The 18,324-nt window shown below is 40.5% G+C and overlaps 1 protein-coding gene and 2 pseudogenes across 1 annotated transcript in view; all 3 read right to left on the bottom strand.

Moving 5' to 3' along the window:
- Nucleotides 1-18,324, bottom strand: part of UGT8 (UDP glycosyltransferase 8) — a 238,730-nt gene that overhangs the window by 117,522 nt on the left and 102,884 nt on the right. The window lies entirely within an intron of this gene.
- LOC131758210 (lysosome-associated membrane glycoprotein 1 pseudogene) lies at nucleotides 1,392-7,482 on the bottom strand (annotated as a pseudogene).
- LOC131758481 (pterin-4-alpha-carbinolamine dehydratase pseudogene) lies at nucleotides 9,501-9,668 on the bottom strand (annotated as a pseudogene).

The following is an 18,324-nucleotide window of genomic DNA, read 5'->3' as shown; positions in this document are numbered from 1 at the left end:
TTTACTCATGTTGTTTCCTAGAATGCCTTCTTGTGTCCCCCAGCATCATCGTATTTTATGTTTAAATCCTACCCACCTACCCTAGCTCAAATGCCAACTCAACCACGAAATCTCAGATTTGCCCAGAAAGAAGTGATCTCTCCCTGCCCGTATGAGACCTTAACTTCTGACACAAAGTGTGTATACCTGAGCTTTCCTATGGGTTAAATTTCTTGAAGGCTTTGTATTTGGTAGGTGTTTATAAATATTTGTTCTTAAAAAAAAAAATTTATTTATTTATTTTTGGCTGCATTGGGTCTTCGTTGCTGCCTGCGGGCTTTCTCTAGTTGCCGCGAGTGGGGGGCTACTCTTCCTTGCGGTGCGCGGGCTTCTCCTGATTGCGGTGGCTTCTCTTGTTGCGGACCACGGCTCTAGGCACAAGGGCTTCAGTAGTTGTGGCTCGTAGGCTCTAGAAGACAGGCTCAGTAGTTGTGGCTCACGGGCTTAGTTGCTCCGCGGCATATGGGATCTTCCCCGACCAGGGCTCGAACCCGTGTCCCCTGCATTGGCAAGAGGATTTTTCTCTTTTTTTTTTTTTTTTAACAAAAAGACTTTTTATCAGCATCCTTAGGGCAACGCGTCCCAGGAGAGGATGCTCCTCAGCACACAGGCCACCCAGTTGCAAGTGATGAATCAGACTAAAACGATTATTGTACACAGTGCATACAAAGGATCACCCCAAACCTCCAAAAGAAGGAAAATTACTTTACAAAAAAGTAAATAAAAATAACGCCCATTTTTCTATTTTAAAAGGTGCAAGCTCTCGAGTGGCAGAGCGTGGAAAGCCCAAGGACCCGGTGCCCTGGAGTATCGATGCTCGAGGGGCCGGGCCCGCCCTGGTTTCTAAAGGTTAATTTAAGCCTCCCAGGTCCGCTTCTTCGTACTACTGCTCTACAATTCTCGTTACTACTGATTTCTTCAGCGCGTCAGGCTCACAGTTACCAGCCTTCATCAAAGCATTAAGACCAGACTCTCCCTTTGCAAGGCTTACACCTGAGTAAAGAGGGAAGCGATCAAACATCGGAATCTTAAAATGCCAAGTGATAGTGGAGTCAGTGCCCATTTAGAAAAGCTCTCTTACCCCCCACCCCCCCTTCCAGTCCTACTTTGGTAAATATTAATGTTTAACCAGTTAGCAAAATATTTAACCCAGTTAGCAAAATTAACACCGTCATTTCCATAGTTGCTCTTTTGTTAATAGTAACTGTGGCCGGATGAAGTTCACATTGAATAAAGCAGATGTGAAAACCAGTTTGCAAGAAAGGGCGCCTCCCTCAACAGCAATCTAAGCCCAGGGAACCGGCCCGAGGCCGTGCAGCTGCTGCTGGTCCGCGGCGGGTGCGGGCGCCCGGCTAGGTGGTCTGGCAGCCGGCGTGGCTCCTTTTCCGGCCAACAAGGTAGGCGATGAGGACGCTGAGGACCAGCCCTGCCAGGGCGCCGCCCACGGCAATGGGGAGCAGCATGCTGTTCTCACGCAGCTGACACTCCTCCACAGACCCAAACTTGTCCCCGTCCACGCGGAACGCCGACCCGCACCCCGACTAGGTCTCGGGGACCTGCACGCGCTCGTCAGCGTCGCCCTCGCGGGAGTTCCAGGCGGCTGCCGGCAGCGCCCTCAGCGGGCCGTGGGCGGCCTTGAAGGCGGGGTCTCCGGCATCGGGCGGAGTCAGCGTCAGCTGGACTCCTTGCCGGAAAACCCGGCTGCAACTTGCGTTCATCGCAAACTGGAGCGCCAGGGTCACCAGCTGCGCTGTGCAGCTCCCCGCAAAGGTGGTCTTGTTGGGGTTGATGCTGAACTCTCTGGTCACCGTTGTGTTGTCCCTCGTCTTGCAGGTGACGTTCAGCCGCAGCCCCATGCTAGCCAGCAGGCAGGTCCCGCTGGTGACGCTCACGTTGTACTTGGACCCCGAGGGTCTCTTGGGCGCCGGGGTGGGCGAGGACTGGGGCGGCAGCGCCGCCAGGGTGGGTGGGGAGGGCCAGTCTTACAGTGCGTCTCCTCCCTGCAGAAGCTGTTGCTGGAGAGGTAGGCCTGGGGGGTGGCGTCACGGAGCCCGAGGGTCACGTTGCGCATGCGGATCCGGTTGCTGCTCACACACCTGTACTTTTTGTTTATGTCCGCCTTGATGTCGGTTACGGATTCCACAGTCTTGATGGCCCTGGAGCTCGAATTGGGGAAAATCCCTGTATCTGACAGGTTATGAACAAAATGCATCAGCTGGACACTAACGTGTTGCATTTCTTGTGAAACTTGTGAGGGTCAGGATATGGCCTCTTCCAACAGCTATCAGGAGACTGGAGACAGAAGCATTCCCTTTGGGCAGGCGGATTCTTCACCACTACACCACCAGGGAAGTCCCCAAATACTTGTTGAGCAAATAAATAAGTGAATTACACGATTAGGTAGAGTAGATGACCTCAAGGGTTCTAGAATATTGAATTAAATCCTTGCATTTTGAAACGTCAGGATTCTTTGTAACTTTCTGCTACATAGGGGAGTTCATATTCAAGCTTATAGTTGAGAACACTTCTCTGACTTCACAGCTTCCTTCTCTTTCCCGTTTCTTCAACCACAGTTTTAAACAGTTCTGTTTATTGAACTGGTTAAGTTTGGTCCCGCCTTAGGTGATTTGTACTAGCTATTTCCTGCGTCTGGAATTCCCTCCTGTCAAATTTTCTCTCTCTACATGACAGAAGCTTCATCACTCAGGTTTCAGGTCAGATACTCCTTGCTCAGAAAAGCCTTACTCAACTATCTAAGTTAAATTAGCCTAGTCCATCATACCACCGTGTTTGATTTTCTTTATAGTATTGACTGAATTTATCTTCTCTATGTTTTTCCTATTTTTCTGCCTTCATTAGATTGAAACTTCTGTGGGAGAAGAAATCTTGTTTGTCTTTGTTGGTATAGGGCCAGCTCCAAGAAGAATGTTTGAAAATGGAAGATGCTCAATATGTAACTGTTCAATGAATGGATGAATAAAAGAACAGCTTCAAAATAGAAGTGCTTTTACATATGTTTTTAGTGAAAAGCATCAGGGCACACCAAAGCACATAGTTTTATATGCTGAACTTTCACTGGGGAGGTGGCCTGATTTAAATTCTCTGTCGTATAGGAACTGGAGTCATACCATCTGTAACACCTTATTAAACATATTGTTTATACCTTAAAGACAGGGCAGGCCCTCGATGATACATGTATTCACCTGTACTTAGCACAGTACTTCATGGCATTAAGTGGAACAAATTAAGGATTAAGTAAATGTAGCTTGACTCTCAAACTCTGATTTATTTAGTACTTACCCAATTCTTAATAATAATAGCTATCATTTTTGGAACAGCTATTCACTAGACATGTGTTTTATATCCTTTATATTAATTCTTTTAAATAACCCTTTAAGGAAAGATTACCATAATCCATTTTAAAGATGACTCAAGCAACAAGTGATTCTTTGCTGTTGGACCGAGGTCTAGTTTCCAAAATTCATAATCTTAGTTTAATCAATTGCCTGTTCTTAATAGACTAAAAACATTTCAAATGTACTTGACAGCTTATTTGAACATTAATTATCTCAAACTTTGCTAAATACTTCCTAATTCTCTTCATAGCAAATAGTTTGTAGCATGAATCTGTTCTTAATATCTAAACAAATCTATGGAGATTTTTGCTATACATCCAACCTGTCATTTTTAATAGTTTAATATAAAAATAGCTCTTTTGTGATTGTAAAATATATATATATAGTCCTTGCAGAAAAAAAAAAGCTCAAATAATACAGAAACTATGGAGAAGAGAATACAGCCTAAAATTCCATCTTAAGTATATATAAAATTTTACATAAACTGAATCAAATTGTATGTGATATTTTGTCTTTCACTTAGAATTACGTCATGCTACTACTTTTACAAAAAAATTTTAGGCACTATCACGTATATTTGGATTTATTATCTCTATTTAACACAAATGGCACAAGTAAAATCTACCTGAGGGAAACCCATTCTGACTTCATTCTGAAGTAGTTCAACTAATCTAACTCTACTAAAATCTAATTGGTTTAGTTTATATTGTCAGGTTTATCATCATATATGCCTTCTTTGAGGCATAAAATCTACAGAAGTCTTAAACTGGGAACTGTATGCATATTTATTCAATAAACTACAAAGAACTGAAGCAGACTGGTTTTTATTTTTTAATGCTTTCTCTTTTCTGCTGCCTTTCAACTTTTGACAAAAGCATTTTTTCACCAAAGGTCACAATAGTGAAGGTACCCATTGGTTATGCCTTCCTTGCTCCCCGTGTCCTTTCCCTTTCACTTCATCTGCCACTGTCCAATCTTAGAAGCCTGAACCCAGGCTATTACAATTCTCACATATATTTTACCCGCTCCAACTCATACTGTATATATCATATCATTATCAGACAGATCTTTCTGAAATATCTATTTTTTATAAGATTATACTTAAGCATTTTTTTTTTTCCCCCCCCGGTACGTGGGCCTCTCACCGCTGTGGCCTCTCCCGTTGCGGAGCACAGGCTCCGGACGCGCAGGCTCAGCGGCCATGGCTCACGGGCCCAGCCGCTCCGCGGCATGTGGGATCCTCCCGGACCGGGGCACGAACCCGCGTCCCTCGCATCGGCAGGCGGACTCCCAACCACTGTGCCACCAGGGAAGCCCTATACTTAAGCATCTTAATCAGACATTCCAAGTCTTCCACAACCTGGGCTCAGCCTACTTTCCAACTCCTCTCTACCTCCCAGGCCCTGCATTACATCTAGGCTACCCTACACACGTGTTCTTTCATTCAGTACCCCTTTCTAGGAAAAATGTTCCCTAAGTCTTTTGTACCCTTTAACACTAAAATATCATCTTCTCCTGAAGTCTCCTGTGACTACTCCATCTAATATAGTTCTATGTAATGCAGGTTATCTTCCATATAATTCATTCATTCCAGAATTATATTTATTGAATATTTACTATGTACCAGATACTGTTCAGGACACTGGGAATACATCAGATAATAAAGTGGACAAAATCCTCTGACTTCCCGGAATTTGTGCTCTTATGGGGAGACAATATACATAATATACAAGGACAGTGTATGGTACAATGTGATAAATGTTATTTTTTAAAATTGAGAGGGCATCAGGATTGCTGGTGAGTACTTCCAGTAATTAACAAAATGTTAAGTGTATCCTAGGAGTAGGCAAACATTCTGTAAATGACCAGATAGTAAATATTTTACACTTCGTGGACCATGTGGTCTCTGTCATAACCATTCAACTCGACCATTTTAGCACAAAAGCAGCCTGTGTCTCAATAAAACTTTATGAACACTGAAATTTGAATTTCATGCAATTCCCATGTGCCACAGAATATAATTCTTCTTCTGACTTATGTATTTTTCAACGGAAAATGTAAATGCCATTCTTACCTTGTGGGCCATACAAACACAGACAGGGGGCCAGATTCAGCCCATGGTTATTTACCAACTCCTGTGAACACCATTGAAAGGCTGAGATTAGTGAAGACTTGGGGAAGATAACAGAGTGAGTACGTGGGCACGTGAGAGTAGAGTGTTCTAGGCAGAGGGTACAGTCATTGCAAAGTCTGTGAGACAAAGACACACCTCCAGTGTGACTGGAGCAGGCTGAGTGAGGGAGAGAAGTAGGAGATGAGGGGGGAGGAGGAGTAATAAAGGTGAGAATGGATGATGCGATTGATCTACGTTCACAGGTGACAACTGTAGGTTCTTAGACCTGGAAAAAGAAACTCTTAGAGACTGTCTAGTTCCTGGAGAGCCAGCTTTGATTGGCGTACTGTCAACAAAGATTCTGAGATGGCATTGTCTTAGCCAGAACCACTTCTATGATCAATTAGCAATGCACGCTCAGGTGTGAGGGCTATTGGTTGCTATGCATTTGTGTTCTTCATCTAGTCTACCCACCGCATTTTCACCACTAGGACACACTAAGGTGTCAGCTGTTTACATGACATACTCAACATTATCACCTAATTAATAACAGGAATTCTGAGTGCCAGATTAGCGATCTTCACTGTATCTTGGTCCTTCCCTGTTTCAGTTTTTACACGTAGGGCAGTGATCAATACATATCTTTCCTGGAGAAGCTGAAAAGATACTAAAATTAAAAGCTGCATAGAGATAAGAATTACCAATGCAAATTTTATTCCCTTAGCTCTATAAAACCTTTATAGTTTCTAAAGTACTTATGTCTTTATCTTATTTGAGCTTTAGGGTGGTCCTATGAATCCTTATTATCCCATAAAACGATCCCAGGGCCCTCAAATGAAAAAAAGCAGGCCTTCCAGGCAGCTCTTAAATTGAATTTTCCTGTGATTGTTGAGATTTTTTTTTCACAATTCCACGAGTAAAGTTTAGCTTAAAATTATTATCAATTTTTTTTCATAATTGTTACTAAAATACTTCTTAGTGTATTTAGAGCAAAAGGAAGGAAGAACCAACATTTCCAAAATGTTCAATGATAAGCTCAAAACTGCCATTCTTACTGTGCATTGTGGGGAAAAAGAGGAGGAGTTCATGCTGAGCTACTGTGATGACTAATGAAATTTTTATTCTTTGCAATAAGAAGAGCTTTAACAATTAGGCTGTGTTATAATGAAATGTTCATTTGTCCAAACTCTGATTCCTGGTCCATCAATACCTCTTTGTGAGAGGTACATCCCTAAAATATGCCTTTGTCTTGAATGGAATGCAACCAGAGGCGTTTAGTGCAAGATTCTCAGTAAGGCAGCCTGAAATGAACAATGGGCTTCAGAAAAGCTAAAATTAAAATGTATATATATATTTTCTGTACCATGTGTTATTCATTAGTGAGATATTCACCTGATTAAATATCTAAAACAATGAGTAAAACTTCACATTTTAATATGATTATAAATAAATGTTTAAAAATCCGAATTGTAAGGGAAGTATATTTTACATTCTCCGTATCGGTATAAAGGGCATCTGGAAAATACTTTTTTGTTGTATAGTTTTAAGGGATTTCAGTTCAAAACTGTCTGATGATTTTTAAATAGCCCACACTTTCCTAGACATAGTTTCGGTTTTATAATTTGATAATAAGTGTTCACTTTTTCCCCTTATGTTTCTAATGCAGCTGGAATCGACTGGGATCTATTTTAATCACTTTCTTGTTCTTGTGCTACTTCATCTCCTCTCATTACTATTTAACATTTAGGGAGTGCCAACAAAATGTTGGGTCTGTATTAAATATGACCTTAGTCACAGTGGGCTCACATTTCCAACACGACAGGAAAGAACGTTGTATTTATAAAGAATGCACGTAGCGGAGAATGGAAGCGACACGATAATAACTGGTATTTACAATACCTGCAAGTTGATTCTGGTTCTTTCCATAGCTTGAGATAATTCCAAAATGCCACTGATGGTGCTAAAGGGGGACATTTTAGCGGGGATGGCCTTTGCGTAGAGCAGTGGAGACTGTCAGTCTCCTGGAGACGCAGAGAAGTGAGGCGCAGGCAGAAGTGGAATCAGTGAGCAGCAATGACAGAAAGAAGGGTCCGTGGCACGACTCAATTCATCTTACACTGCTTTACGGTCAACCCACGGCTTCACAGACACCTAAGGAGTCTTTGGTCTCCGCCGTTCTGCTATCTTCATCTTCCAACCCATGTTAGAGCATCTAATGGGACACTGGAACCATTGGGCCTAATTATTTTCTCATGGACAATGCTTATGTTCTGCTTTCCTGCTCCTGGAATGAGATCCCACTTTTTGTGTCTAGGTAATTTTACACACACACACAAAACACACACACACACACATGCTCAGTGAAAGTCACCTGCTCTGAAAAACGTTTCTGGTATCTACAGTCTGAATTAAATGTCCCTCATTTGAACTCTTATAGTATCTTGAGCACACTTGCATTCTTACATGATTATATGTGTTTTTTTGGTTATATGTACTTTTAACATATGATTGTATCCTTTTATATTTTTCTAAGTTTCTCTTAAAAATTATAAAATACTTGACAACAAGGAAAATCTCTGACGGAAATGCATATATATCTCTAGTGCCAAACACACTTCCTGGAGAGTGATAGGAACTCTAGAAATGCTTATTATTCTTCTTTCTGTAGAACAGAGGAGTGATATTTCTCACTCCTTTTTTTTTTTTTTTTTTTGCCCCTTCCAGGTAATTTTGTAACTGTTAGAAAGATGTTCTAGGTGAAAGAGAAATAAAATTCCAGGTACAATGGCTTTATAGGAGCTTTTGTAAAAGTGGAAGTGATTTTAAAATGATAAAAGGTGATTCATTGCGTTTATCAACACATAGTATATGTTACCAATGTCACCCATAAAACAGTGAAAAACGACTGCAGGTAAAGCTAGCTTGTCTTAACAGGGTCTTTTGTAAAGCTTGTGTAAAATATCATCTCAGGCAGAACTGACCTAAACAAGGAACATGTTTTATCTTCAGAGATAATTTGCTTAGAGACATCATTGATGAGATAAGTAGTGCCTGCATATAATCACTGCTATGGTCCTGAGAAGCTGCCAGCACCCTTACTGGTCATTTGCTCTGCCCACCATCATGCTGACATCATCAATGATTATTTTAGACTAATGTTGTATCTACTAGGAGAGATAACACTAGAAAGTTGTCATTTCTCACTTAACACCAGTGAGAGCTTTCTACTCACTGCTTTCTAAGAACTGTTTGCAAGAATAGGAACAGAAGACAGGTTGTGCATTAAGAAGAGAAATGTGCAAAACCACAGAATCTGAAGTTTATAACAGCACTAGATAGAAGATATTTGTGGGACTTTGTAAGACAGTGTCAATTCTTGGGGGGCTTTAATTGATCATCTATTTTACTGATCTTTTATTGATCTTCTCCTGGAGATGGAGAGAACTGAGGCAAACGCAAATGTAGGAGCAGAATAAAAGAGTGGAAATTTTGAACTTTATACTTCCATATTTCTTTTTTTTTCCCAAGTGAAACAGTGTTTTTATTTGAGGCATAAGAGCACATGCATGTCTGTCACATAGGATGAGGATGACTTTACGGTTCTCGTTTCTAAGATCAGACTTTATCTTAGACACACTTTCCATCACAGCTTCTTGGGAAATGAATCAGGAAGGGAGCAAGACACTGCCTGGAAGGAAATCGTTGCTGTCGCTGGAAAGTTGTAAAGCAAGAGAAGAACTTATTCAAATCAGTGTACATGTAAAAGAGCCCCAAGGAGGAAGAGAGTGGTGTGGGGAAAAAGTGGTCGAAGTTCTGCTGTTGGAGGTGATGCTGGCCTTTTTCGATGGCCGAGACTTGCCTCTAAACGGAGGCAACAGGATCGACTTGTCAGTTTTGACTGCAGCAACATTTCGGGGCTCCCCAGTTCCCTCTCTGGATCCCCAGTTCAGTCCCCCCTTTCCCCTGAAGAACTCAGAGAGGAAGGGCAGGGTCTATGTCATGGACACTGCTACTTGCTTGATGAAGCTGGCCAGATTTATGTCCAGTTCTGAAACGCCTGCACACTCGTGAGTGCTCAGGGTGACGTGGGCCTCGTCGTGAATGTTAAGCCATTCGGGATGGTGGTCCAGTTTCTCAGCCTGCAGGGCCACTCTCATCATGAAGCCAAAAGCCCTACTGAACTCTTTGAAGTGGAACTGCTAGAAAGTGACATCCTGGCCTTCTGGCTCCTTCCACCCCACGGCCCGCAGGTCTGGCAACAGCTGGCCTTTCTCCTCAGCACTTACTTAGCCGGTGTGCTTTGCCAGCACATGCTGTGTGCAGCGTGGACGCCGGCCGCAGCAGGTGGCAGCGGAGGAGACGAGCGTGTCCTATAGTTCTGTATTTCTAAGAGATACCTACCATCTAAATTTTTATAATAACTGAGAGAATAAAATGAAACGTCCAGACCATATCATTAGAAGGCTCTTGGGTGGGATGCTTTTTTGTTGTCGTTGTTGTAACTCTCAACCTTTTGTGTTTTTTAAATTAATTTTTATTGGAGTCGAGTTGATTTACAATGTTGTGTTAGTTTCAGGTGTACAGCAAAGTGAATCAGTTATACATATACATATATCCACTCTTTTTTAGATTCTTTTCCCATATAGGTCATTTACAGAGTATTAAGTAGAGTTCCCTGTGCTATACAGTAGATTCTTATTATCTATTTTATATATAGCAGTCTGCATATGTCAATCCCAATCTCCCAATTCATCCCTCCCTGGGTGGGATGCTTAATGAAAACAAGATGGGCAAAGAAAAACACTTAAAGCTAATCATTCAGAGTATGAGATAATGGGGTTAGGGTTAGTGTCTACTGGTTTCACACATTTTACAACTTTGTTTAAAGCTAGTAAGAGAGAGAAAATGGGGAATTACCAAAAAAAAAAAAAAAATGAATGACAGGCATAATGGTGGATTGCCCTGAGAGCAATTAGAAGCTTGAAAGATTTCTGGAATAGTACATCTGACCTTGACTATAAAAGAAATAAAATGAAATGCTAGTGGAGTTCAGACTTAATAAACACATTTATCAGCTGCCTGAGGTTTTAGTTACAGAAATCTGTTTGTTTTACATAAAAATCACAATAATAGTAACTAATAAATATTGGTCATCCTACTGATAAGCACTTGTTAAGTACTCCTTTTATCCTCTCCGCCATCCTCTAAGGTACATATCCTTTTTATCAGCATTTTACCAGTAAGGAAACTGACACGCAAGAAGGTTAAATAATTTGCTCAAAGTAAATGGTAAAGTGCGTTTTGGGGCCGGGGAGTCTGATTCCAAATCAGAGTTGAACTCTTATCCACTAAGCTATAATACATTGATTAAAAATGATCTTAGAGGGCTTCCCTGGTGGCGCAGTGGTTGAGAGTCCGCCTGCCGATGCAAGAGACACGGGTTCATGCCCTGGTCCGGGAAGATCCCACATGCCGCGGAGCGGCTGGGCCCGTGAGCCATGGCCGCTGAGCCTGCGCGTCCGGAGCCTGTGCTCCGCAACGGGAGAGGCCGCGACAGTGAGAGGCCCGCGTACCACCGCCCCCCCCCAAAAAAAAATTATCTTAAAGTAGATCCAAAAAGAGTTCTTTAAAAACTCAACAGTGTTAAAATTGGTATAGATGATCTTATTTACAAAGCAGAAATAGAGACACAGAGGTAGAGAACAAATGAATGATACCAAGGGGGAAGGGGGAGCATGAATTGGGAGACTGGGACTGACACATATACACTATTGATACCATGTACAAAATAGACAACTAATGAGAACCTACTGTACAGCACAGGGAACTCTACTCAGTGCCCGGTGGTGACCTAAATGGGAAGGAAATCCAAAAAAGAGGGGATATATGTATACGTAGAGCTGATTCACTTTGCTGTACAGTAGAAACTAACATAACATTGTAAAGCAACTATACTCTAATAAAAACTAAAAACAAATTCTAAACCAAAAAAAAAAAAAACAAAAGCAAAACCTCAAGAGTGTTTTTAAAAGTGATGTTCTTGGAATGATGTAAAGCATGTGGAAGTGATTGTACTTTATCCCCAAGGTGTCTGCCAGGTCTTCCTGTTGTTGCTAATAAGCATCTGTTGTCCTAACGTGCGCAGGGGGAGGCAGAGTTTGCTCTGGAGACGGCCATCTTCCCCTCGACCCACTTCCATCCTGTGGGCTGCAGCGGTCCTCTTGAGACGCTTGAGCCCTCCAGCCTGAAAGCTCTCTCTATCCTAGTAAGGACAAGCCGGACGAGGCCCAGCTGGATGGGCATCTCTACACAGGAAAATGAAATGGACGGGATCTCTGTGTTCGTTCACGCTCCCTAAGCCTCTGACATGGGACTTATTACGCTCACACAGACGAAGACGTTACTCTCTCTGATGTCAGAGATTTAGGTCCCTGGTAGGGAACTCAACTCCCGGAATGGGGTTAAGACCCAGACTGCCCCAATTACCCATTCACCACTTCTTTTTTTTTTTTTTAGCTCTGTAGCAACACATACATGGTTTTCTTTTGACAAAGGATAGACAAAGTATCAGGAGAACTATCTAATCATTACTAGAAACTTGTTGAGAATAAACTCACAAATAAAGTACGTTTTAAAATTTACCCATTCACCATACCATGATAAAACACTCCTTTAAAATTCTGTGATTTTATGCCAGCATATTTTGGCAGTGCTTTCATGTACATCATATTCACAAAATCACAGAATTATACAACTGAAAGGCTCTTACACACCCTAGTCCTGTGCCTGATTCAGAGAGACTAAACAGTTTATGGTGTAAAGGCCTTCCAGTTCCAATTTCCGTGTCCTTTCCATTATACCTCATTGTCTTGGAATTCTGACAACTCAAAAAGGTAAATAGTGACAAGAGTTAACAGAGTCTCAGAGCACTTGAATTGTCAGATGGCACTGTGGCATTTTTTAAAACATAGTACTCTCTCTCATATGTCAATAACCTGTTATCTATCACATAACTTCTTACAGTGAGACTTCCCAACTCATGTAACTTCAGTGGATACCCTTTTAGAAGCCACCTCTGAGAACTTTACAGTTTAGATTTGATTATAGTCAGTTTTACATGTCTTTGTATCACATTATATGTCCTATCTTACCAAACTTCTATCTTACAGATACCGACCATATCTACTATTTTATATAAACCTCCCCTTAGTGCTTTGGTGTCCAGTTTTATGAAATCACTTTTTTAATAAATCACTTTTCCTTGGACAAGCCATGTCTCCCTAAGCCTTTCTGTTGGTTGTTTCTGAATTTAATCTGTGAAACACCCTTCCATTTTCTTCCCAAGGAGGCATCTATCACATTCCCCTATGCCCAGCGTGGTACCTGAATGTGTACCTTAGAATCAGACACTTGCCTAAATACACATCTTAATAAGAAAGTCATAAATAAGTAATTGTTTTGGCCACTTTGGCAACCGCCTATTTCAACATGACCCAAATTCAGTATTCCCACAGACTTACCAAAAGAAGAGGACCCTATCTCTTGAACAACAGGATCCTTTCTCTCGCTAGAGCTTCAGGAGGATGTTTCAGAGATTAATAGGGTTCCTGCATCTCTGCAATTTGCTTGAATTAGATTAACATATTGATAACATGAAATACCAGCCATACCTTAAATAAGTTACTTCGCTTTCCGAGCAGATCCAAATGCATGCTTAGATGAAGTCAGAGCCCATGTGCTTGGGCTTAAAAGATAAGGAAAAGGACTCTCTCTCTAGGATGTTTCTTCACCTGCTTGTACTTCTGTCTGAAATCTAACCTCTAATTTCGATCATTTTGAGTGAAGCCATAGATCTGTGCTCATCACGTTTGCCTTTAGAATATATGATAGCAAACGATGCAGTCATTAAAATTAGCTATCTTTTGTCACTCCTTTTCCAATATAATAATTAAGACTAGCCTCTAACAGGTTGACATAGTACAAGTGGGGATAAGTGAGAGCTACGATGAGAGCCTGGGGTTTCTGGGGTATAAAATATGATGGAGGAGAGAAAAAAATAAGTGGGAAGTGAAAAATTGTCAGACAATTCTCAGCTTGAAACTTTGCTTAGGACTAGCTGCGTTTCCCAAGGTTTCTAGAACATCTTGGAGTACAACCAAGACATAGGTGTTCCCTGCAGAATGTGAAACTCGGCTATGGGCAGGTCCTTGGGCAAATCATATGGGTCTCCAGTCAGGAAGATCCTGATTTTTCAGACTTCATGCCAGACCAGGAAAAACTTCCCTCTTGCCCTTTGCCAGGGACTCAGTCCAAAGAAGCTGTAACATGTCTTTCTTCTAAAAAGATTATTAAAAGAAATATGTGCTCTTTGAAGTCCAGTTAAGATACTGTGGGTTCTTAGAGACTTCACACTGCTTATATACGTAGTTCAAATGAGAGGGCCAGGAGAACACCTCTCAACGAAAGGAAGATGTTCTGCCTGAGCAAAGCTGAGCAGCTTAATAACAATGACTTGGTACACAGATGCTTCATTATAAAGGTGAAAACTGCCAAACTGATCGCTCTCTGTGCTGTGGTTATAACAGAAAGAAGTAGATTCAAAGTATAGGAAGTATGTGAAACGTAAAGGAGAACAGGGTGGTGCCTCCCTTTCCTTGTGATTCGCCAATGTTATGCCAAAGGATGATACTGAGTAATTTGGAAAGGTAGTTCACTAACTTTTATTTTAATCATTATTAACCTTCTAAAGTGCAAAGATAAGAACTGTTTCCTTGTGTTTTTTTTGTTTTTTTTTTTTTCCGGTACGCGGGCCTCTCACTGCTGTGGCCTCTCCCATTGCGGAGCACAGGCTCCGGACGCGCAGGCTCAGCGGCCATGGCTCACAGGCCCAGCCGCTCCACGGCATGTGGGATCTTCCCGGACCGGGGCACGAACCCGTGTCCCCTGCACCGGCAGGTGGACTCTCAACCACTGCGCCACCAGGGAAGCCTCTGTTTCCTTGTATTTTATAATAAGGTAAACTATTTTGTCAATGAAGTGATGTTAGCAAAGTACAGTGAGGTACAAGATTATTTTAAAAAATATAGTGTATGTGTGTTTAATTTTTGCACAACTTCAAGCTAAATATATAAGAGCAGAGTTGCTGATAGAGGTCCAGTATATTCCTTTCGATGATTTCTGGAGCTACAGAATTCTAGAAATTCTATGCTAGAATCCCTATCACTCTTCCTTCTAATTTTACATAGTTTTGTTCTAGGTTTAAAAGGGTTCCAGCTAACGAGAATGTTGTTTGAACCTCAATTCACTGTTGCTTAGAAGGATATCTATTCTTATTGGCCCAGGGATGGGGGCTTATCCTCCCTGACTCTCCCAACCGCCTCCTCTACACACATATGTTCTCCCAATCAAATTTTAATTCAAATGAAATGTTTCTTCAGAATTGTCCATTCAATATACTTTGCTTATTATTTTATCCTTTTTCTCGATCTCACCTTTTTATGGTAGAAAAGCATTTGCTCTAGTCTACTTTTGAACTAAAAATTCAATAAAATCCAGTTTTTTGCAGATGTAATAATTTAAATTTCTAAACCAAATTATATCTGAGGAGCAAGGAATTATAAAGCAGTGAGTTGGGAGAAACAGGGAAATTGAACATCACTCAACATCACTCAACATCATTAATTATTAGAGAAATGCAAATCAAAACTATAATGAGGTATCACCTCACACTAGTCAGAATGGCCATCATCAAAAAATCTACAAACAATAAATGCTGGAGAGGGTGCGGAGAAAAAGAAACGCTCTTGTACTGTTGGTGAAAATGTAAATTGATACAGCCACTATGGAGAACAGTATGGAGGTTCCTTAAATCTAAAAATAGAACTACCATACGACCCAGCAATCCCACTACTGGGCATATACCTGGAGAAAACCATAATTCGAAAAGATACATGCACCCCAATGTTCATGGCAGCTCTATTTACAGTAGCCAGGACATGGAAGCAACCTAAATGTCCATCATCAGAGGAATGGATAAAGGAGATGTGGTACATATATACAATGGAATATTATTCAGCCATAAAAGAGAATGAAATAATGCCATTTGCAGCGACATGGATGGACCTAGAGATTGTCATACTGAGTGAAGTAAGTCAGACAGAGAAAGACAAATATCATATCATCTTATATGTGGAATCTAAAAAAATGGTACAAATGAACCTATTTATAAAACAGAAAGAGAGTCACAAATGTAGAAAACAAACTTATGGTTACCGGGGGGAAAGGAGGGGAGGGATAAATTGGGAGATTGGGATTGACATATGCACACTACTATATATAAAATAGATAACTATTAAGACCCTACTGTATAGCACAGGGAATTCTACTCAATACTCTGTAATGACGTATATGGAATAGAATCTAAAAAAGAGTGGAGATAGGTATGTGTATAACTGATTCACTTTGCTGTACAGCAGAAACTAACAGAACATTGTAAATCAGCTATACTCCAATAAAAATTAATTTTTAAAATGCTAAAAAAAATTAAATACATTTCTAAACTAAATTATATCTGAGGAACAGGGATTATAAAGCAGTGAGTTGGGAGAAACAGGGAAATTGCAATGGTTTGTGCATCCAAAGTATTTGCCTTGAAGCTATCACCACACCTGACTGGACCCGCACTCATGACAGGAGTAGCAGTGGGTGGATTTTGAGTAGTTAGACAACGTACTCGTTCAGCTCTGCTTACCAACTAAGAGTGCTTCCATGTTTAAACTTAAAGGAAATTTTGAGTGAGTTCTCGATAAATACTAGTAGTTTTCTTCCTCAGAACTCACATTCATCAAAGAATACTATCACAGCTAAAAAGAAATGATCAATAAGTTAACAAAAATAATCCAATATTAAATTCATCTTTTTCTTTCAAACTTACAAAATCCAAGGTCTTATTTCTCACATTCAGATATGACAAAATAAATGCAAAATATCAACGTTTATAAAGAGTGTTAGAGACCATTGATTCCCCTAGAATCTGTTCTGTTCTTCTTCCATAGGAAAAAAGAGTTAAAACCACAGTTGGTCACTCAGAGCTACTCTTTCTCACCAGCCAGAGGAAAACATGTGACTGAGTTCTCACCAATGGAATGTTAGCAGAAGGCACTGTGCCACCTCCAGGCTGGCTCTTACCACACCATGAGTGCTACTTTGTACCTCCTCTCTTCCCACTGGGGGAACTGGACATAATGGCAATCAGACTTCGATGTGCAGGTGAGAACAATGCCCCAGAGGATGGTAGAGCAAGCCCTTCTCATCAGCATCTCTGGGTGACGTCATAAAGTCCAACTACCCTTCCTGGACTTTTACATGTAAGAGAGAAACAAACTATCTCCATTGGAGCCATTGCACTTTTGCACCTCTTTTCTATGTAGCCTTCACCATAAACTAATACCAATGGAGATCTAATATAAATCCACATGAGGCATTTTTTTTTTTCCCTAAGTGGGACATTTCGTTACTAGAACTGGATATGATTCAAGTGATTAAGTGAAGGGAGCCCTATCCTTTGTATATTTATGTATTAGTTCATGCTAACGTTGTTGGTTATAAACAAGAAAGAGAAACAATTAGCAGAGATTAGGAAAAGGCATTGTATTGGTATTTTTTTTTAAAGTTGGGTAGACAATACACAGTTGTTTAACTTGAGGGTTTTCTGCTTTGTTTAATGTGACAATATAAGAGTGATATGTATAAGAAGCAATGTAATTGAATTGGTCTTGATCAATGATGTTTGAACTTTACAATTATGTTCTAAGAGCAATAAAACTGCTTTAAAATAGAAATTTTCTATAGGGTAAATAAATTTATTGTATTTATTCTTAAATTCTTCAGAACTGAACACCCTCCTGCCCATTAGAACAATTTTTTAAAGTTAGTCTTTAATAATATGGAGGTTCTTAGTTCAACTATTTCATTGTAGCAGAAAAGACTAATGATAACATTTATAAAAATTATTGAATGATTTGGAAACCAATGTCCATTTAATTATGGCCAAAATTTATAGGAAGCTGGAGAAAGTTCTTGTCTAATAAGCACTAGGTCAGTGTCAAAAAGTTGAAGAGCACAAAGTACTCCTGCTACATAAGGCTAAGGGAGTATTTTGTGATGGGGCAAACTTTGAGCTCAGCTGACAGCAACATCATGCTTTCTGGTTCAAATGACTTAGTCATTTAAAAGTTTGAAAGTCACAAAGCACCAAGCTGATCTCCCTGTGCTATGCGGCTGCTTCCCACTAGCTATTTTACATCTGGTGGTGTATATATGTCCATGCCACTCTCTCACTTCGTCCCAGCTTACCCTTCCCACTCCCCGCGTCCTCAAGTCCATTCTCTACATCTGTGTCTTTATTCTTGTCCTGTCCCTGGATAGGGAGAGTGAGAGGGCGATGCAGGAGGAGGAGATATGGGGATATATGTATATGTATAGCTGATTCACTTTGTTATAGAGCAGAAACAAATACACCATTGTAAAGCAATTATACTCTAATAAAGATGTTAAAAAGGAAAAAAATATACTAGAGCTGAATTGGTAAGAATAAAAAGCATAAAATAAATAAAAAGAATAAATAAAAAGAATAAAAATAGCAAGCTAAAAAGATGGAATAAAAGAAATGAAAAAATAAAGACTGAAACACCAAAAACAAATAAAATAAAATAAATCTGATTTTAAATACTACAGTCAAACAACAACAAAGAAGTTTGAAAGTGTCTGGGCCATGCCATTAGAGAGCAATCTCTGTTCAGAGAAAACAGACAGGCT

The sequence above is a fragment of the Kogia breviceps genome, chromosome 6 (assembly GCF_026419965.1).
Source record: "Kogia breviceps isolate mKogBre1 chromosome 6, mKogBre1 haplotype 1, whole genome shotgun sequence".
NCBI lineage: Eukaryota > Metazoa > Chordata > Mammalia > Artiodactyla > Physeteridae > Kogia > Kogia breviceps.
The sequence above is the reverse complement of the archived record's forward strand: the minus strand, read 5'-3'. Positions and strand labels throughout refer to the sequence as shown.